Genomic DNA, 22,626 nt, shown 5'->3' with positions numbered 1-22,626 from the left:
TAACAGAATTAACTCCTTACATTTCCACCAGAAAGAGATGGAGTGGAAAGAGCAAGACTGAAAAAACAGGTGAAACTGAATCAGAGTAAAACGTTTATGAACCAACTTCACATAAAGTAGCCTGAATTCATCTTATGCTTATATTACTCTGAAGCCTTACGCTTCCCACTTAGTGGAAGATCTTCGTGAGAAATTTTAGCAGACTGGGATATGATTTGTAGGAGAGAGCTATGAAGCATTATTTTTGGAGGTTTATTATGACAGCAGATATTAAGGAGTAGCAGAATTTCAATAGGTCTGACTTTAAAGTGCTATATTGTGTGTAAATTACAGTGATTTATGAGACAAACCCACATATTAAAAGCAACAGCTCTACCAAACAAGTACTTTTCTAAATTTAGTGATAATTCAAGCCATATATGTTCCAGCCCATTCTGATCTAGATTTATCAGACATTCCTAAGCCATACCGCGTAAAGAAATACACAAAAAAAAGAAACATAAAAGCACACAAGAAACCTGAAGGTAATCACTTTGCAAACCTTATTTATTTTGTTATAAATTCAGGCTTTTGGAAAGCTTTCAAAACAATGCTTACTCTTGAACAAATGCCATTGCAAACTTCACAAACATGTAGGACAGGCAAGCCAATCTCTGAAGGCAAAACGAACAAGTATCCAGCTGAACAAACCACAGTGCTCTGCTTCCTCACTCACATCCCTTGGTCCACAAAAAAGCTAGAAAACAGAATTATTCTGGATTAATTGAATGCTGACTGATTGCCTTGTCCATCCTTTGCATTTTTTTTAGATTTTAATTTTATTAAAAAAAAAATCTACCTTGACAAAATCCGTCCATTTGCTGTATTTCTACGTACAGTCAAGAGTGTTTTTTTGAAATGCTTTCAAATTGCACTTACTGACAGGATAACTGAATGCTTGGCCTATTAGGCTCGAATCCCCATAGCCATGACATTATTCAAATACTGCTGATACAATGGTCTCGCATACAGCTGCTTCTGCTAACACATGCCAGGAAGAATTTTATTGTGACAGCTTATGAAGAAATTTACATAATCAAAGGAAATGTGGTAACACTTTAAGTTTCCAGTAACCAGTGCTTCATCACAGCACAACACCTACAGGAAGTGCATATGACATCCACATGAGTACTAAATGAATCCATTAGGATTAGCGCTATTAAAATGGATACCAGATGCATTAACAAGGGACTGTGTAAAACAAAACGCTGCACAAATGTTTGCATCCTGATCCCAGCTTTCAAATAACATCAGCGTATTACCCTAAAATCATTACTTCGCCATTCTAGTTCCTTTCCTAGGGAGCTCTAATGATAGTTCTTGCCCTACAGTGAATTCATATTGCATCTGGCACAGGAAATTTGGCATTTCAATTTACATAACTGTTTTCAATTGCACAAATTTGCTGTTCCCTAATTCTCAGTGTACTTTGGACAACAGTTTTCAATGCTTGACTGAGAAAGAGCAAAACTCTGAGCCAAACAACATTTCTTTCCCTCCCTCCTCTTCTGTTGAAGAGTTCTCATGCTGTTGCAAATGGTGATAAAAGCAGGTTAAATGTCAGATTTCAGAGAACGCAGGTTGTCCATCATTTTGCCTAGTTTAATTTGGATAGCTGTGACTGATTGACAGAGACTGAATTGTGTATTACAAGTGAGAATGTAAAACTGTAGTCTGGGTGAAAATCCAGACACCAAGATGTATGACATTTCCCAGGAAATAGCATTCTCATTTAAGTCAGATCAGAAGAGACAAAGATAAAGGACAGTACTTCTATGAGACCAAGCAAAATCTGTACAGCTTTGTTATTAACTGAGTTTCAACTGCCGCTATGGAAGGCAGATGCACTTCTCTAGAATATGTACAACTCCAGGGTGCACATTGCTGAATGTTAAAGGAATAAGCTATGAAAAAACAGTGATATACACCGCACACAATCTGTGTGAAGTGTCAGTGTAGGATTCAGAATGAAGACAAGGGACAAGAGGCGCAGGTGAGCAGGAGAGCAGGGAATGAGTCACAGAAATAAATCAAAGCAAATTCCAATAGGCTATAGACCTCCAGCTAAATCTACTGGTAAGAAAAGTCCTAGGAGTTCTTGTAAATCTTGAGAAATGCCATTGTAGTCTGACCAAGGGTGTCAGCTCGCGCAATGGAGCTATTTACATTTCCAGAGAGAAGCTGAAAGCTGATATGAGAAATCATATAAAACGACAGCTACACAAGCCAGAGCCTGGTGAATTTTGTTAATCTCTGCTGTAAGAAGCAGCAGCAATAAAATTACCTTTCTCCTTGCCCTCGACATCCCATGGTTTGCAGGTATTTTGCTCATTTTTCCACCATTGGCTGTTGTGATATATGGCTTGCCTGTTATTACCTGCCTGTGGCATAACATTCAGTTTTTTGCAGCAGCCCATTCTCTATGGCTCTGTGTGTTTGGGGCCTGAGATGTGAGAACTGACAACTGGGCTTCTGAACAGAGCATGGGCGGCACCATCCTCATCCAGTACAAGGGAATCTGCTAACAGGGAAAATAAAGCCACAGAGAACGGTCCCTGTTAGCAGCTCTCAGTGAGACATGCAGCTCTCCTTGCTGAAACAACAACTGAGAATTGGTAAGCTTAAGGGAAGTTCAATGCCCTGATGGGGAGCAGTGTCGAGTGCATGCTGGCTTTTTTGAAGACAGCAGTGGCAGTCATAGGGAGGTCAGGGGACAAGGAGATAGTGAGAATCTTCAAGCGGAGAAGAGAGGTGGAGCTGAACTCAGTGTAATGAATTACAATGCCAAATTTCTGAAGTACATCTCGACCACAGAAAAGATGGGAATGACTGGTCTATGCAAATACCTTCTGTTGTGCCGAAGCCTTCTTGGCAGCCCGGATCTTTTTTTTGTTTCTAATATGTTTCCATTAACTACTGCCTCCATTCCACCCACTGCAGCTGTTCATCCATTTCCTGCTGCCCCCTCACTGGTATGCCTCAGTACTTTCCTTTTTGTGGCCTCTTTAGCGACTTTCCCCTTCCCAGAAAGAAAATACGCCAGTCTTGGCAACAGGAGGTTAGGCAAGAGACTAAATAGGCAGATTTAACTTCTTGGACAATTTCTGTGATAGAATTAGACAAACCCTCAGAAACACAAACTGTAATACATGTAGCATAGTTATCGCTTTCACAGATTTTCATGCTTGATTTCTGCTTGTTTACAGATTCACCTCACAGAATAAGTGACCACTGGCATCTAGAAGGCCAACTAAATTGAACAGTCTTAAGAGATCCTGAGACAGTAATTTTGAAGAGAAGTTACTGTTTTATTTTAGACAGAGTATAAACACATACAGGATTTTCAAGTTCCTAATAACTGAAAGCAGAAAGTGCACTCTGAAATACATATATAGACATACCTGTGTGTGTTTCTATATGTGTATAGAGTGCTATGGACTTGCTGCACTCTCTTAAAATAAGTACAAGTTTCGGTTTACATCAGAGAGGCCTTTCAATTATGAAGCAAGAGCATAAAATTCCACCATTAAAGCAGAAATCCACACAAGGTAAAGGAATTGAAACTATATTAGTTGCTTTATTGTCGTAGTTAAAAACAAGAAAAATAGATCCAAACCCTAGAGTCTGTGTTGAGTCTACTAATGTCACTGCCAATAAGAGTTAAAATTTCAGTTCCTATGTTTGCCTTCTCTGGATACAGTTCAGATTACTTTTACAATATGTGATCTGACAGGGAGGTCTGAAAGAGAGGTGCCAAACTCCTCTTCCCCCATATTCACAAAACCGTAAATAGTCAAGTCTTCATTAACTCTCCCACTTTTTTGACACTATGGAAACACACAAAAAAAGAAAAGCACTAAAGAAGAACAGCAATAGAATATAAAAATTTGAGCAGATTTTTACTGTCAGCTTTTCCAGTTTAAATGGCGGCAATGGTTTAAATTATGAATATACAAGAGAAATTCTGTTCCAAAGGCTTCTATAACTCCAGTGAAGTCAGTAGGATTTGGATGAATTTGACACAATAGATTTGTAAAACTTATGGGTAATCATACAGCTATTTACTGTTTTATACATATGTATATTTTAGCTTAAAGAATCTTTGAGCTTGTAAAACTGGAAAAATATTAGTTATACTATTTCATTAATTTATAGATGCCTCAGCTCTTTGGGATTATGCAACTTCTGATCATTTCATACTCAGTAAACAATTCTGCACTTGATCAAATCCCTATTCAGAAATGGAATAGAGAGAATCCACTTTTAAATTTTTGGAATACCCAAAAAAATGTATTATTTCAAAGACAGCTTTGTGAAATAACCTATTGTTTATAGCAATATTTCAGAGGAAAAGAGATAAGATTAAACAACCCATCATTTTGTAGACTAAAAAGACTGTATATTTGAATTACATAATGTGGTTATTAAAGGTCTATTTAAATTCACATCCAAAGACAGAGTAGTTCAGATCAGCTTCAGTGTAAGCTGTGTATAGGCACTCAGCAGAACCACAAGGGAGAACGGTCCATTTTCCTTTTTATGATCTCTGAAGAGCAGGTACAAATGACAAAAAAGCATTTGAGTCTCTACATGAGTCTCACTGAGATCTAAAAGCTGAGTGTCAAGAAGAGTATTTAACAAATATCTATGGCAGTGCCTCTTGCTTTCTCTGTAGAAAACAGCTGCTGATAGTTGCTCCATTTTGGGAGTATTGTGCTGTGTTTTTTTCTGCAACTGTCCTTAAGGCAACATTTTCAAAATGTTAAAATAAATTGCTGGTTTGGGTAGTAAAGATGGTATGGTTTGAAGGGCACTGAACAAGTACCACCAGGCCAGTAACAGGCTGCTTTCTGATCCTGTCTAAAGCAGATGCTATCAAAATTCTTCTGGTTTCACAACACAGAACAGTTATGGCTTGAATTCCTCCAAATGGAAACAATATCAAACATTTAATCCTGCCTTTAGAAGGTTTTCATACTGCCTAGAAAAGCCACGGCATTGCGTACCCCTCAGTAGAGCCTTATAAAAGAAGTTAAGAAACAAAAAGAAATTCCACATTGCTCTATAAGATTATCCATTTTACTTCTCAATAATTTTTCTAACATTGTAGCTATTAGTGTTTTTGCATTTCTCATGTAAGAATTGTCTTCCTATACATTCAGCCTTTATAAAGTTGTTATAATGAAGTTCTGGCCGAATGTTGGAGATTTCCAGAACTGACGTTGATACATGACTCTGGAAAACCTTTTCAGCAGGCATGCTCAAAAGGTCTTGGTAAGCTGTTCATGAAAAAAAGAAAGAACGAACTCAAGATGGAGAGGCTTGTGAGCCTAACCTGTGCAAATACAGAAACAGCTAAGCTATGCAAAACAAAGTACCTGGCCAGGGGAATCCATCAACATGTCTGAGGAATTTCCACTATTGGACACACTACTGATTATCAGGAAACACTGAAACCAGAGTATATTCAAGAAAATCTGAAGTTTGAGAGAGCTCCTTGTAGAAAAGAGAGTTCTTTTAATTATCACAGTGTAAGGGTCAGTTTCAGCCTTGTTTCCTTAGAGCTCTGTTTGATTTTTGTGCTGATTAGTCCTTAGGAACTTGTCTTTCCCTAAGAAATCAATGACAATCCTCATCTGTGGTGGCTAACATAGATCCAACTTGAGTCTGCTTTAGTAACTAGCTCTCATGCCTGACTGAGAACATCAGGAAGAGTTCACAAAACAAGAGCTTCTTCATTACCCACTTTCACATTATTCACAATCTATGGATTGAAGCTCATGGACTCCTACATGTTTCTGTGGACAGACCCTCAAAACTAGTAAGAAATGAACACGAACATAATAAAGGAGGCGACGTTCAACTCAAAACTTTGATCTGTAGTCAACTCTATCAGCAAATGCAACAACTTCAGTGACAGTCTACAGCATTCAGTGTATTTTCCATTAGAAAATTTCTTAAGTTTTTTATATTAAGCAGGCTAAATTGCTGCAAAAATTATTCCTAAGGTACTGTCAGTGGTTCAATACAATATTAGAACTTGAAGCAGTAAAAAGAAGAAAGCAAAACTCAAGTTTCAGCAACTGTTTTTCAAAAGGAAGGTGGAAAATCTATAGAACATTCTGCCTCCAATAATCCCTTCCAGTCCCAATGGGGAATAAATCTCTTCCCCACACAAGGTTGTATTTACATGCCAAGATAATTCAAAACAAATTTTGTGACATTTCTGGAGGTATAAAAATAATACAGCAGCCAGTAGATATAAGAATCAATCATTTTGTTCATTTAGCTTAGCAGCACAAAGACATTCATGTACTAACAGAACATGCCATCATGGTCAATAGTACCATCAGATCAAGATCAAGTCCCAGAACTGTCAGGACTATAGCAATTCATCTACCAGTAGTGAATCACTATCTAGATAGCCATGTACGCTCTCAATGTGATGATGTCTTGCTTTTCCACTCTACACTATCTTCAACTCCCAGTTTCCAAGAAATTTCAATGGCATAGAAAAAGGAATGTAATAGCTCACTTCCTGGCAACAGCCAGTAGTTATCAGATCAGAATCAAACGCTTGCTCATTGCCTTAGATATCTTCCTGGTTGTGGATAGGGCTTGACTTCTCAACCCATGGTGTTTAGAACTGATTCTATAGGCTGTTACTGGGTAATAAATAACAAATTTTGTTTATCAGGATTAATCTCATAATTACTTGCTGCTTGATTTTATCCTCAGCGACAAGATCCACCTTTAATATTTGCCTTGGGTTCTTATTAAGCTCTGTATTTTAAAGGATTGTCAATGTATTTTACAACAGTAAGCCACAATTGCTTCATCATTTGTACCTTGCTATTAATTAAAGCCAATTTTGGATACCCTTTTTTGCTAAGAATAGATAGTAACTCTTCCAGTTCTTCACATTTCCAAATCTTATTAAATGTTAAAAAGCTTCTTTACCATTTTCTAATGCTTTCTACCATACGAATTCATATTCATATATTGAATATCCTTCTGAGATTTTTCTGTTTTGTCACTTGTGGCTTTCTACTCTGCCTTATGAACAATTTTGCAGATGGTTTTCATTTGGAAGCTTCAGTGAGGTGAACTTTTTTATTATCATTGTTCATGCTTGTCCATGATTGGCTTTCTTTCAACAAAATGCAGTATTTGTATGCTCTGGTCCCCTAGTACATAATGTGCAAGAAATTTTCTTCATAAGAGTTAGGAATCTTGGCCAATTTCAATCTCTACAGAAACATTTGTCTGCCCTGCTCTATTGTTTATTCCACTTAAAGAGAGATGAGGTGCAACTGAGTGTGTGTGGGGGGAATGTAAATAGCAGCAGAGATAATTGTATGTAAGTTAATGAATCAAAACAGATCAGAATGGGTCAAGGGAGGGTGATAGCCAAGTGACACATCTTCTCATAGAGACACTGAAAAGCCTATCTATTCAAAGTAGATTGCTTAGCCTAGCAAATTGTATAGGCAATGTTGTATATTAACACTTTTAAATAAAAGTTCAGTGAATCTAGTGGTATACCTAAAATCAGCACCAGATATTGAACTGTATTCAAATTTAGAACAAATCCAGAAAAAAAACAACCAAGCCTCTAACTGCAGTTGTAGTCAAACACCAGTGGCAGTGCTCTCTGCCTTGGGATCCCTAGCCTTAGGGGTTTTCTTCTACTAACATGAAATGCACATACTAGGGAATGCAATGTTACCCAGTGTATCTTTTCTATAGTATACCAACCACCGGAGTTGGAACAGTGAGAAAGATGGTTTTATATCACACCTGTATGCAATCACATTGTTATTTTACCTTTGAAAGACAGAATTTTATGTGTGATAATTGTTTTCAATTTATTAAAGACAAAGAATATGTCATTATCAGGGTTAGAATTATGTTATACCGGATGGCACTGTTTACAAACTAGTTGATTTTTCCATGGGCTTGCAGACCAGTCAGATAATTTGATAAGAATTGTAGTCAAGAATTTCTGAATCAGTTTGTCAAACTGATTAGATAATTTATTAGATAGATATTAGATTAGTTTATTAGATAATTCTAAGCTTAGAACAATTCTGGGCAGAAGCTGCTCAAGACTAATTTCCACAAAAGAGTACTTTTAAGAAAACCAATATTTGTGCTGGAACAAACATGCACACTTATTACAGATAATGAAATTATTTGTGTACAAAAAAATCAAGACCAGATTCCCTACTAGAGATCCTGATGGACGAAAATCATCTGCTTCTCCTCAGATGTCTTATGCACTATCTTCAGCAACAGGTCATGGGGGCAGATCAGAGTTCCGGATCTGAGAAGTGGGGTTCTAAATATATCTGTTCAAGTCTCTGGTGTAGTGTCTGCTTGCTGAAGAGACACGAATATCATCTGGGAACACTTAAGACTACAGAGTCTGCAAGACTTAGTTGCCGCAGTGGTTATTCAATGGTGTATGCCACTCCTTTCCATGAGTCATCCTGATAAACAGTGCAAAATGAGCTGGGCACTTTAGCTAGAGAGGGACACTAAATACACAACAATGTGATTAAACTATTTCATATTTCTAATTCTTCTGGCTCCAACCTCAGAATACTACTATAGCCAAAAAGACCAGTTAAACAACACTAAGCAATTTTGTTGTTGTTCAAGATCAGTCTTCAATTATCAAGAAACACTGAGCCTAAGAAAATGATGCGAGGCGTCTCTGAAGATCTCAATGCAGAGAAGTCTAGCCAAAATCTGTCAATATCTATCTTTCTATTTATTATCCCTCCACTTTTTCAGTTGGAAACATTTTCTACAAGCACTTTCACCTTCAAACTGTAGGCCAACTGTTGTGCTCCACTTCAAAAACAATGAGCAGGAAAATCATGCTGGAAGTATCCATGTGAAAGACAAGATTAAATACCTGACAAAGTACTATTATTCAACAATAGTAACTAACATGCCAAGAAGAACAGAATACTAAACTCATATTAATAGAAGAATTTAAGAAACAACTGGAGAAGAGAGATCTCCTGAGGGAAAACTTTCAATTAGCCGCACACAATGTGGTAAAAGCTATCTCAAATTTTAATCCCTAGCATCCAAACTGGAAGCAGGAAATTACTGTGTCCAATTCAAAGCTAAAACTAAACAAAACTCAATGGGGTTCAAAATGTGCATATTTCCACTTCCTATTAGCCTGGCTGGTTGGTGAGGAAGACGCATCTGCCAGCAGAGCAGCTTGATAAAACCACAAGTGTTTTTGCAGGATTTCATAGATTAGCGTCATGACTATGGTTTCATGTTCTATTTGAAATAGAAGAGGGAATTTCCAACCCTCTTGTATTTTTGTATCTCATTCTGCTCGGAACTTAAGTCACTCACTTCTGTTCAGGCTACTGAATCTGTAGGTTTTCTTATGTAGACATACTTACATCAATGTCCTATCAGCAAAACAATTTACATATCCGCACTTAACCTCCTTTTTTTTTTTTTTTGTACTAAGTCTTCATTAGTACAAGCATAATGCTAAAAAAGAGAAAAATGTACTAAAAAATCTATTAGAAGAATTTAAATTCAAGCTCTAATTGCTTAGTTGGTGGGTCATAACAACACAGAATGTTTAGATATCTCTGAAATAGGTGCCAACAGATCCTAGGAATCACAGGGAAGTACAACACTAAGTCATCAGTGTATCAGTTCAGTATACTTTTGATGGTGGTGGAAAGTGCAAGGGCATGCTCTGTTCATTTAATTTTATTTATTTTTATTTTTGCTAAGAAAAATATAGGAGAATTCATTTTGGGAATTTTGGATTTTGTAGTCATTTAATGCATGTCTTGTCATTTACTTGATGTCTTACATTTCATTATCTTGATTGTGACCATTCACTGGAACAGGTTGTCTAAGGAGGTTGTGGATGCCCTGTCCTTGGAGACATTCAAGGCCAAGCTGGATGTGGCTCTGGGCAGCCTGGTCTAGTGGTCTGCACACAGCAGGAGGGTTGAAACTACATGATCTTTGAGGTCCTTTTCAACCCAGGCCATTCTATGATTCTCCAAAGCCAACAGCCCCTCTCATCAGAGAGCCATGCTTTGAAGGGAACTGTCGAACTTGATTGTACCCAAGAGACAGGAGGCAATTCATGATATTACAGACATAATTGCTGGTGTCAACAGAATGAGTTACTGCTAAGATAAAGCTGGCAGATGGAACCCAGACAAATCAAAAATTGGAAAATACTACAGTTGGCTGCCAGTGTGAATTACTTTCAGGTGGTCAGGTTTATCTCTAATTAAGATAGCACCCTCAGCATGCAATTCTAATGAGCCCTCAGCAAAGGCATAACGAGTCCTAATTCTCAGCTTGTATAGTTACATTTCTCAAAGTGGGTTGGTTTCTATGCAACAAGTGAGCCATATAAAATATCTTGCCTTTGCTAAAGTGTAGTAGGAGTCAGAAGAGAACTAGTTTGTGTGCAGGTATATGCCTGTTTTTAAAAAGTATTGGTGGAAAAAGTAAAAAAGAAACTTTTCAATTTACCCTACCAGTAAGTTGGGGGATTTTAATTTGTTATTTTTGTGAAGAAATCCGGAAGATGGAAGTTTATCTTAATAGCATTTGAGTAAGCATACAGTATACATGATACACAATGCTTCCTTGAAAACTTTAGGTTATTCAAAAGCAGATCTCAAAGCCCTGAAAAATAATAGACTTCTAGCATTGTTATCTTGTGGTTAAGTGAGCTTTGTAACAAAGCTTTGAGATGGAAAATTGGCAAAGTAGCATAAAGGTTAGGTATTTTGTAGGGATGCATACTGAAAAGGTTATAAGGCTAGCAGGCAGACGACATCGGCTTTATTCCTGGCTGAACCATAGAATAGCTCTAATGCCTTTAGAAAAGCTACTTTTTCTATTGCAAAAAGAACCAGCAAAGTAAAAATACATATGCAGTTTCAGTAGCTGTTTTCCATCTGTAACACCAAGATACAATTCCTTGTCTCATGGGCACCTAATGACAGCTGTTGTTTACAACATTCTTGAGCCTAGACTTCAAACATTTTATTTAAAGTGATATGGTTAACCTCAGACAATTGTAAGGCACAGATGTTTGTCCGAAACCTACTTAACCTATTACTTTCAATACAAGGAGTAATTTTGACTTTGAAACGTATTTGAGATGTGTAGATGTAAATGTATACAGACAAAGAATGAAAGTAATATTTTTGAAATCTACAGGTAAGAAGACTAATAGAAAGCTTATCTTCCCTGAGAGCGTCATGGTAGATCCATCATTGTGCGACTTACCTAGTTCATCACATAACAGTGGTGGTCATATAATACTAAGCAAAATGTCTTTCAAATTTAGCGCCCTCTAAAACAATTGTTCATAAGGTAGTAAGTGGATTTAATATGTATCTAGATTATTATCTACACAAATCTACTTATTTAGGAGTACTCAGATTATAGGTATAAGTAAAGATCTGCATGGTCTTCATGCTACATTATTAGTCAAACTTGCATTTTGTTGGAAAGTCTTTCCCACTTCTGGTTTTCACTTAGTATTTTCTTACAGGTACCAATCCTTGGAGCATTTGGTAAAAGTCTGACTCAGGTTGGTGAAAAACATGAAGTGCCAGATGTTCAGCTAATGCAATTCAGTGTTGAAGAAAATTAGCTTGGCAAGGAAATTTTTGTTACTATGTCCATGCTGGTGTGTGCAAAGGTACTGAACCCAGCATAATGGGGCATCAAATTCCGTGGCAACAAGCACTGAAAATAAACTGGTTGATTTACAAGAAAAGACTTCTCCTTTTTTTGCCCCCAACAGTACCTCAAAAAAATACTAATGTAAGATATCAATACCAAAGAGAGTTCCAGGGATTCTCATCTAACATGGATATGCTAAATACTGATTTAAGAAACACTCATATCTTCTTGAGCAACTTTCTCTCTATGATTTCTCTCACCATAGATGAATCTGACAACGATTTCCATCTCATCTCTCCCTAGCCATGTGAATCTTCATCTTCATTTACAGTCTTTTTCCTCAAAGTTAGGCATTGCCAGATATTAACATAGACACTAAGAACTTACGTCACTGTTAGAACTGGTTGGGAATTTTCTTTGATTTTATCATTAGGAAATTCCAAACTGAAGTAGATAATGGGAAAGTCAGTGTTACAATGGAGGACTAGGGTTAATACCTGGTTACACAGTTCCAAAAATCAACTTATTTTGATATTTTCAATTTGAAACACTTTATTTCCTTGGTCAGAAATAATCTTGGTTTTGAAATTCAGTTAATATATGAAGATCTCAAATGAAGATTTACTGAAAACATTCACAACTCCCAATTTGTTCTGAAATACCAAAACTTAAGGTGTGGATTTGTTTTGTTTGTTTTTTTCCCTTTTCTTTCTCTTTATAAACCTTGGAATAAGGCTTGCAACACAGACAAACATCTTGTGGTTGCCAGAAAGTACTGGGACAGAACTATGCAGACTTTGTTCTGTTTACAAAAAAACCTCCAGACAGGAAAAATGATGCTGAAGTGATTAGAAAAGTTTTGTATGTACACTGAGCCAAGAACTCAGAATCTTGTGAGACTCCAGCTAGAGCTGAAGGGCTTCTCACAGGCATCTTATCATATCCTAAAGATTAGATCAAGTAACTTTAACTAGGCCTGAGAGAAGTTTCCCTGTCCTGTTCCTAAGAACTGTCAACAAATGGCAATACTCTAGTGGTTCTCTTCCAGATTTCAAATGTCTCCACAGCTGCTCAGATGTGGCTACCAGTAGAACCCCATCTTTTCCAGGCCTTGACCTTAAGAATTAGCTTTGGAAACAAAGAAAGTTTGAGAATTCATGTCTGATATCCATCAAATCTGTATTCAAGCCTTATAGTATGGAAACCTCTAGAGCCACATGATAGCTGCCAGAACAGGTCATGGATTGTTTTAGAACAACTTATAAAATGAACTATACAAAACAGGTTTTATTTGTTGCTGCTCATTACAGATATTCTTCGGGTGAATTACACTAATGGAAAATAGCAGTGGGATAAGATCACACATGACCATACTTCTCTGTTACAACTAACTTCTGATGGAGGGATTACTGTCCTAATTAAAATTGTAAAGACAGGTTGTTAGGACTGTACTGTTTACCCCTTTATCAAAATCCTATTTTGCCTGCTCCTGGAAGGGATCGTTCCAGGCATGGAAAACATAACCATCTAAGCAATGGATGAATACCTTGCTACCCAATGAGGCTGGGGAAGGCTTGGAAGGATTAGGTTAGAATACAGAAGCAGCACAATGGATTTAAAAAAAACAAAAAAATAAAGACCTCGTCCTCTTCTTTTCCTAGAGAGGATCACAAAAAGCAAGCTGTTGATTTTGCCAGAAGGTTTTAGGATAAATCTGGTAGCAGCTATTGCAGGGAGATTATATCCCATTCCAACAGCTGCAACTGTCACTTGTGAGATTTCCTTAAAAGCAGCTGGAACAACAAACCTATGTTTTCCAAAACTATCTGTATCTCAAATTAATCTTATCCACTGTCCCTGGCTACAACTGGAAGAACTTTGCCCTTCATCTTTAGGGTAACTAAGTTCAATTTTGCCTACACTGATGAAAGGCTCTGAGAAAGTTCTGCTTTCAGAGTAAAGGAAAAATATGGTCAGGGTAAATACTGTTAGACAATCTCATTTTTTCTATCAGTTTTAAATAAACTTAAAAGACAAGCTGTAACAACAACACTCTTCACAAGCAAATAAGTCATTGAATCACATTTCATAAAATTAGAATTACGTAAATAATTATACAGCTTGCTCAGATAGATTCTTCTAGCTTTAAATGTTAGAGATTTTGCTGAACATAATCACAGAGGTTTCAAAGCTTAACATGTTTATCTGTGGACAGAGTTCTAGTCCAAGGTAGAGCTGAATTTAACTGAATGTCTAAGGATGTTGTAGAAAAACCTCTTGGAATCCCAAAGTTCATAATAGAAAAGATTTATTAGCATCCCCAAAATTACCTTCTCCCAGCTGCAGGTTATAAAACCAATTTGTGAGTCACATAATTGTAATCTCAGTTATTCACTGCAACTAACTGCTTGATTAAAAGGTTGTTTACTGTTGGAATTATAGGATTTAGTATCAGCTGATAATATACTTATTTACTATGAGAAAAGAGCAAAGGCATAGGGGATTTCAGTTTCAAATTACACAGTTGTTCTTGGTTTTGCCATCACAGACCCTGAACTACTCAGGAACACATTAAAAAGCCAGAATTCTCCTGTTTCCAAGTTTTGCTTATTGATCTGTAAGTATTCTTCTCCTCTTAAAGGCACTGGACTTTTTCTTCCTACTTTTAGGACTCTGATGAGAACAAGAACTAAATATCCAGCCTTTGCATTATAATAATGCATGTTAGAGGACTCAGAAAGAGGATTCAGAAAGAATTTGACTGTGTTGCAGAAATGTACATGCAGAGAATGGAGTGAGTTTTCATACCGCATATGGCACATGTGCTCTTCTGTATTTCATTAGTTCCAGACCTGCAGAAATCAAGCAAGAGATGACTCCAATACACGAGAAAACTATTAATTGCACAAAGGATCCAGTGTCCCACTGCAACTCCTGAGTACCTATGAAACTGATTGGACCAGTTATTCCCTCATAAAGCTCAAGGGAGTTAAAGCAGCTGTTGAACAGGAGAAACAGCACTAAACATCATAGAATCATAGAATCATCTGGGTTGAAAAGGACCTCAAAGATCATTGAGTTTCAACTCCCCTGCTGAGTGCAGGGTTGCCAACCACTAGACCAGGCTGCCCAGAGCCACGTCCAGCTGTGGTACCTTAGCTGTGGTCATCTAAGTTTTGGTCTACAAACCAACCTGTCCTGAGCAGCAGAACATGGAGAGCAACAACCCATTGTGACTTCAACTCTCTAGCACTGCAGTAAGTATAGTTTAATGGCTGGGAAAGCGCACAACAACAACTACAGCTGGATCTTCCCTATCCAGCCATGTCCTTGAAGTAAAGCAAGGCAAATTGGAAGTGTGGTACTGGCCAGGCTGGAAGAAGGTGTAATGTCCAGTATAATGACAACTGGATGCTGCTCTGCATGTCACTTTAGGAAAGCATCCAGGATATTTGTTTTCACATAACCTTAAACAGTTTGAAAATCACCTTATGCATCTACATAAATGATTCACCTGGAAACCATGTCATCACTCCAACACATTCACCTTGCAACAGCCCTGATAGAAATGAACTTTCAGCTGTAACTTCTCCTCAAGATGAGCAAACTTCCAAAGGCTCAAAAGTTGTCACAGCAAGAGAGATCAAAGGCCTTATAGCAGATGTTGCTGCAGCTGCTTCTGTCCAATTTCTGCCCAAAGAATACACAACTGTCTATTAAAAGGCCACAAAGAAGTAGCTCTGAGAGCTACTCAGAGTTGAGGAAAGACTTTTTTTCTTTGATTCAGGCACTTGGTTTGTTATGGTGGAAGTAGATTATTACTATACGACATTTTCAAAGTAAAAGCAAGGGAAAGAATTTTTCCGTTCAGCACTTGGTTAACTAAGGACTGACTTTGACTGAATGGCTGTACTGAATCCTTCTGTCTGGCTAAAATGCATAGGAACACTTACCTCACAGGCAATGGAGGTAAGCATAAGAGCAGCAAAAAGAGCAGAAAGACTAAACTCTTTATGCAGTGCCAGGCATTGCAGCTCACTTGAAATCAAGAGAGATCCATTCACCTCCTGAAGCTATTGTGATGGGGTGCTATAGCAATAAGTAAACATATGCTGCGTACCAAATTCTGCCCGCTGCTTGTTAATGTCTGTTAGCAAATTGGAAATGGTCCAGAAAGCAGCCACACAAAACGGAAAATGAACTGTATAATAAAAAAAATGAAACTCAGCTTTTCAAAGCAAAGGGATGTATCTAACCATGGTTTATACTGCATGGGGAAAAAATAAAAGGAAACTTAAGGAAGAAGATACACAAAATCCAAAGTGTGAACACTGAAGCCATACAATTTGTGTTGGAAGTATTACTGTCACTACAAAAATGTGTGCATCTAACAAATGAAAAGCAAAACCTTACTCTAACAACAAGGTGAATCTTCCACTGTCTGGCATCCTTAAATATTCTTGAGAAGAGGTTTAATTTATGTGCTCCTGCTTCACTAGATGGTTTGGGAAGGTGAAAAACATTACTGGACCACACCATATCATGATGTGTAAACGTTTTATTATATGGGCATACTGCTTACTCTCATTTTTGAGAACTGTTTATATTGTCATAAGAGCACTATGGAGCTGAAAGGTATGTGGAATGCTCGCCTGGTGTCACAACCATTCTTGGTGGACTGCCATTATTCTCTGTGGCAGGCACAACAGCATTGTGCTGAAGTTATTTGTAATATGCTCAACTGTCATTGCACACCAAAATGATTAACATCTTTAGCAACATATAACTATAAAACAAACAAACAAACAAACGCACATCAAACCAATATGGCAACAAAAACACCAGAATTTCTATTAAGGAAAAAAAACCACATTGTTTTAAATGAGGTGCTAACCAAGGGTTTCTTTCGTATTTAAAACATTTCCTTTTGGCATGAACTTTGAAATTACATTAAAAACTGAAACACAGATTTGAAATGAAATACTAGATTGTTTCATTCACAGTAATGTCAGCACTGCTGAAAGTGCTACACAGAGATTTTTCAAAAGCAAGTGTCATTAAAAGCTTTGACAGAAGGTTCTGATTTGACAAAGTTGCTTTTTTCCAACAGCAGACAGGTGTTAGAAAAAAGATTAACATCCCTTGTGACCTCTGGATTTGAGTGGTGTTGCACAGACTTTGACTGCAACTGCGGAAATTAAATACAGTCTACACTATTTAAAAGGCAGCATTTTTATAAGTACATTTATTTTTTCCCCTTCAACTTTTATTTAAGCAAGTTTAGTGCACCTGCAATGAGTCAAGGGGACTGTCCTAGAAGTTGACCTCTTTTCCCAGGAGAACAGTTTGAAAGCAAGGAAAAGCAGAGCTTGCTTCCTTTTTATTGCCTTACCAGTGCAAATAAGCCCTCACACCTGGGTAGACCATCCTTGAAAAAAGAGCTCAGTGCTCATCCCCTTTCAGCTTCTTGGTATAACTCCTGAGACTCACAGTCACTCTTCCACTTCCTTGAAATGCACATTGTTAAGTGGGTGCTAATTCAGGCAATTTAAAGCAAACAAGTCAAGTTGGCAAGAAAGTAATGGAACAGATAGTCAAGAGAGACTTGCTGACCTAAGCAAGACTAAATTCAGCATCCACAGCAAGCAAGCAGGAGATGGATTTCATCACAAATAGCATGATTTTCTAACCATGTTACTGTAGCATTCCACTTAAACTCTGTTACTGAAATAATTTAATCACTTTTAAAGTACTGACACTTACAGGTCAAAGTAACTTCTCATGTTATATATTATTACTATAAAAAATCAGATACTATCTTAAGGTCTGAATGACACTGTGGTACTTGGATTACACAGCACCTACTGTATTTGTAAGTAACTAGCCACGGGCAAACAATTTCAAGGAATTCACTCTATGATGAAGTGCTTAAAAATGCTGTCCTCATAATGGGTTAAAAAAAAGTAAAGACCGAACAAAAAATCCACAAACTGTACCTCAGAAAAATAATGATGATTCCTACTTCACACACTGCAGAAAAATTACTTTTGGATTTAAGCCACATGTGCAACGAATTTATATAAGAGTATATATAAACATATACGTTCCTGGCATATTTCTGTATTTGGAAGAGCTCACAAGGTTTTACAGTTTCATACCTATACAGCAAAGAATGTTTGAGGGGTTATTTTGTGCTTTGCAAACAAGATAAATAATTAGGCTAGAATTATTTGGTGAACCACAAACAAGTATTTCAAAAGCTAAAATACACTATATTAATGAGAGTCTGGAATAAGTTTATTTTTAACATATACCAATTTCCAGATTAATAATGGGAGCTATAGGCTCTGCTCCTGCATTTCTAGTTAACATTGCTGAGCGTGACATGTAGTACATGGCAATGGACAGAATTAAAATAACAAAAACATCCAGCTTCTTATTGCTCTGTGTTTTAATTCTAGTTTCACCATTATAATCAGCCTTTCTTTAAGTGGCACAGGCTTCTTCTTTTTGGATATAGATAGAACTGAAATGAGTCCATAACTGCTAACCACATCCTCATGTGGAAGATAAGATCAGACAGAGGCAAGAGTTAGCTCAGTGACAAAGCTGTACTCTCCTCCTCACCTCAGCAGTTAGTGAAAATGAGTTTCTCTTTCATCTTTGTTTTCCTCCAGCTCCTTGGCCATCTCATACTTAACAAGCTACTCATATCCAACAAGCTATTTAATGAATACTTTAAAAGCCTTTTCTCTGCCTCTTTTCGCAAATAAATTCATCTCATGCTTTAGATTAATTCTTCTAAATTGGCTTCATAGCTAAAGAGTAAAGTCAGGAATAAACATGGCTAAATTATGAGGACATACATGTGGGCTGAGGCTGTCATTCCGTCTGTGGCTCTTTTTATCTTGGCCAACAAGTCATACAACACACAACACCAAGCCAGTTGTTAGAACAGGTCAGTACACACCAATTCTGTTTTCCATTGGACTAAAAAAAAGAAAACATGCACATCATTTTGCACCACGTGCACGAGCCCAGGGATCTGCAGCATTCTAGATCTTATCTTTAAATTCATGACTTCACAGGGTCAGGAGACTCAACACGTATTCATAAAGCCCTCTGAGATCCTCAGAGGAATGACCAGTAGCTATGACAGTATCATTACTGTTACAAATGTATTACACTTTGGCAGTGCTGTGCCTATTAGAAGTGAGAGAGAAAAGATTTGTCTACTAAGCAACTTCATCTTGACCTGCAGGCAAGGCATGCATTACTAAACTGCCAAATTTTAAGAAGTGCTGGCTACCTGCACCTCACACTGAAGTCATCTCTTGCAACTTGACTTCATTTGTAAGAAGTATGGGACTTTCAAAGTTGAACAGTGAGCACAGGGTCAAACGAGAAAGACAGGAGATCAGAGCAGCATGCAGGAAAATGCAGAGCATGGTGGATCTTTACAGAGAGTTGTAACACTTCTTCCATAAACTCTGGATAGGGCCTCCTTACAACTTTCAGGGAGTACTTTCATCCCAGATACTGTAGCTGGTATTCCCTACTATGAAGTGAAAAGAGTGAGTTTTGTAATCAAAGTATCTTCTCTCAGTCTATTAAAAAAAAAAAAAAAAGTGATGATGCATAAACCAGATACCTGACATTAGGTCCAACAAATCAGATGTAAATCCCAGCTTTGTAACTGGATCTGCCTGGCCAGAAGGGCCCCTTGCAGAATTCAGCTGCAGAATCGGTGCCTTCCTCTGTAAGCAGCCCTCCTCCAGCCAACCCCAAGACATCTGCTGGTGATATTAGAGAACACCCTTATAGCAGTCTGCCTTATTCATGCAAGCCCAACAACATGAAAGCAAACAATCTGCAATCAGCCATTTAACTCTTAAATTCAATCCCTCTGGATTTTCGTCCTGAGGGTACTGTTCCCAAACTAACCCAGCTCTGCTTGCTACATCCCTGCCTGTAAGCTAATGGACTCCTACCTGACTTCACTGCTCAAAGAGTGAGGTGAAGAGATGAAAGCAGGGCAGTGGCTTTAGTTTCCATACTGTTGCTGCAGGTCTTCTGTAAGTGTACTACCTCAAGACAAGATCATCAAGCAGGAGACTGATGGGTAAAAGATGTGATGAGCACAGTGATGACTTGCCTCTTTTGCAGATATCCTTGTGCAGCAGAGGACTTCACGGAACTCCGTGTTACCACCCATGGTGAAACAGGAGCACACTGTAGGTACAGTCTTATAGTTAACATTCCTGTTCATTCACACTGTCATACTGAATCTCATCTTCTTTATACCTTGTTCTTTACAGAATACACAGACCTTTAATTTGGACCCATGCTTGCTTGGGTGATAAGATCCAGAGTCCAACTCTGCATGTCGGAATCAAGCAGTTTCTCCACAGCGACCACGATGCTTTCTATGGTCCCAAAGTAACTGTCACACTCCCGTAAGCCTAGAAAACTTATCATTTTGCCTGATCTACAAATACTGTTCTTGTCCTAACTATTGCTTCATACCATTCCCTACAAAAAAGCCTTCCCTGGATTTTTTTTTTGCCTCGTATTCAATACATTAATGTCATCATCAGCTGCTACTATAGTAACAGCAGAAGCAAGGATGGGGGCAGCATTACAAGCTTCCATTTTACTGCATCTGGATTTTAAAATACCATGCACAATTATTAATTGCCTCCCCTGCCCATTTTCTTCATTTATTTTAGTCAGGCAAGCAGGACTTGCAAACCTGAAGGTGAGTAGCCTCAGAAGCATCAAATGGTCAATGATTTATTAAGTCAAGCTGCAGGTGCAGTAATGCTTACCAGATGGTTAATAAACACACTTTGTGAAATAAAACTGAAGAAGAAAACAAACAAACAAACAAAAAAAACAGTGGTCTTTTCTTGGGATACTTTCAAAAACTAGTGCAGGCACACAATTTTTTTTTTTTTTAATACTTTGACATGTACACTGAATATTAAACAGACATAAAATTGGTATTTTCTAAGACAGTATAACTCTGCAGTGAAGAAAGGGAACATATTGCTGTAGAAATAGTCTCCCTTCTGTGCGCAACAGAGTTTAAGTCCATAGTGAGACGGTTTTACACGATGAATTGCAAACATAATCCAAAGGACAAAGAGGGCTTTGATCATGCTTCAGTGGAATTCCCAAGCTGTGGTGACACAAAGTAACTGAGTCTGAATCATACTACAGCCCATGCACTGGGAGAAGTTGAATCAAAGATATGCCTTCTTTTTTTCTGCACTAAACGTGACAGAAACCACTCCAAAATCTTTAAAACTGTGGAATAGGAGAAAAGGTAAGAAAGCGTGCTCCAGAGCAAATAAAATTTGTCTTAACAATCAGAAAATAGCCTCTTCAGACATATCGTGTATCTAGGGCATATAAAAAGCTTAGACAAGGTAGCCTCATAGCTTGGCAAGACTACTCTAGATCCCAAATATCTAAATTTTCATGTTCAAAAATGTTTTTTTTTCTATGGGACTTAAACTTCTCCAGAGCAACAAAGTAAGAAATCTTGCATTAACATTTTTTTTCTGTTTCTCATCAGTGAATTTCAGAGGAAAAAAATATTTTAGGAATAGTCCATTAATTATAGGAATCATAAATAAAGAGAAAAAAAAAAGGTAACAACAAAAGAACATACTGACAATAGACATTGAAAACTAATACAACTTTTCATTCCAGAAATACATCTGACTGCATATACTCAATAAAGCAGCAAGAGAATTTGTTTTTACAGACATCACTTTTTCCTAGTACGTCTGCAGTTTAGCGGTACCCTGCATTGTCACTCAAGTTGCTGGTAGTCAAGTTGGCACAGATCAGTTCCTACTGAGGCATCTGAGAACAGACAGCACCCTCTTTAGATGGCTGTTGGTGTCACAGCCCTGTCTTTGTCCACAGGCCAGGCTCTTCACCGTGCTGTGAAGCTCAAGAGATGACTTGTACAAACAACGAGAAGGGAGACTACTTCAGTGTGTTCAGCCACAGCGTATTTCCATTATCAGCTCTGCACTTTTTTTTTTAAACGCTGCTGCTAATCAGTACTGAGAGAAAAGAAAGACTATCCCATGACCATCTGTGTATTACACGTTGTACAATCTGCAAAAGGCATTTCCTACAGACTAGGACCCATAATGACATTTCAAAGTAACACATACAGAAAGTATGTTTGATTACAGACAGAGAAGGTATTTTCCTAAGTCTACAAGTAGGTCACTGTATTTTCCAGACTGGGACATAGGAGAGAACTGCATTAAAAATGAAAGATTTTGGATCCAACATTGACTTGCTAGGCCATGCATACATTGTCACACCACAGTACACTTACTCCTTCAGCACAAAAAGTCCTGCTTTTGTTCTGCCACGGGCATTTATTCACTGAACTTCCTACGATTATAAAGATCTTCAAGAAAGGCCGAGCTCAAAGAAACAAAATGTCTGGCCCAAGAAGCCTACAGTCTAAAGCTCTAGTCCAGGAACATGTGGTTAGGAGTACCCACTGAGGAACCAGTTGAGGAAAGTACTTAAGGACACGCTGAAGCCTGACTGACATCAAATAGATTTAAGTATATTTAAATGGAAGCAGGAAGAACTCCAAACAAGCGCATCTCTCAACTTGCTGGGAGACCTACCTATTTCAGAGAAGACTCACAGACATTCTGGGATTAATCCACTTAATGATTTTTCTGGGAAAAATCTTGATGTAAGCACTGATAAAAAATACCTTATATTTTGTCTTCAACTTCTCTTTTCTTTTAAATAATAACACTGAAGCCACATTAGTTGCTATGAGTATGTTTCAAAATGTGACACGAACACATCAATAGTAGGAGCAGGTCTTCA

The sequence above is a fragment of the Numida meleagris genome, chromosome 2, assembly GCF_002078875.1.
Source record: "Numida meleagris isolate 19003 breed g44 Domestic line chromosome 2, NumMel1.0, whole genome shotgun sequence".
NCBI lineage: Eukaryota > Metazoa > Chordata > Aves > Galliformes > Numididae > Numida > Numida meleagris.
The sequence above is the reverse complement of the archived record's forward strand: the minus strand, read 5'-3'. Positions refer to the sequence as shown.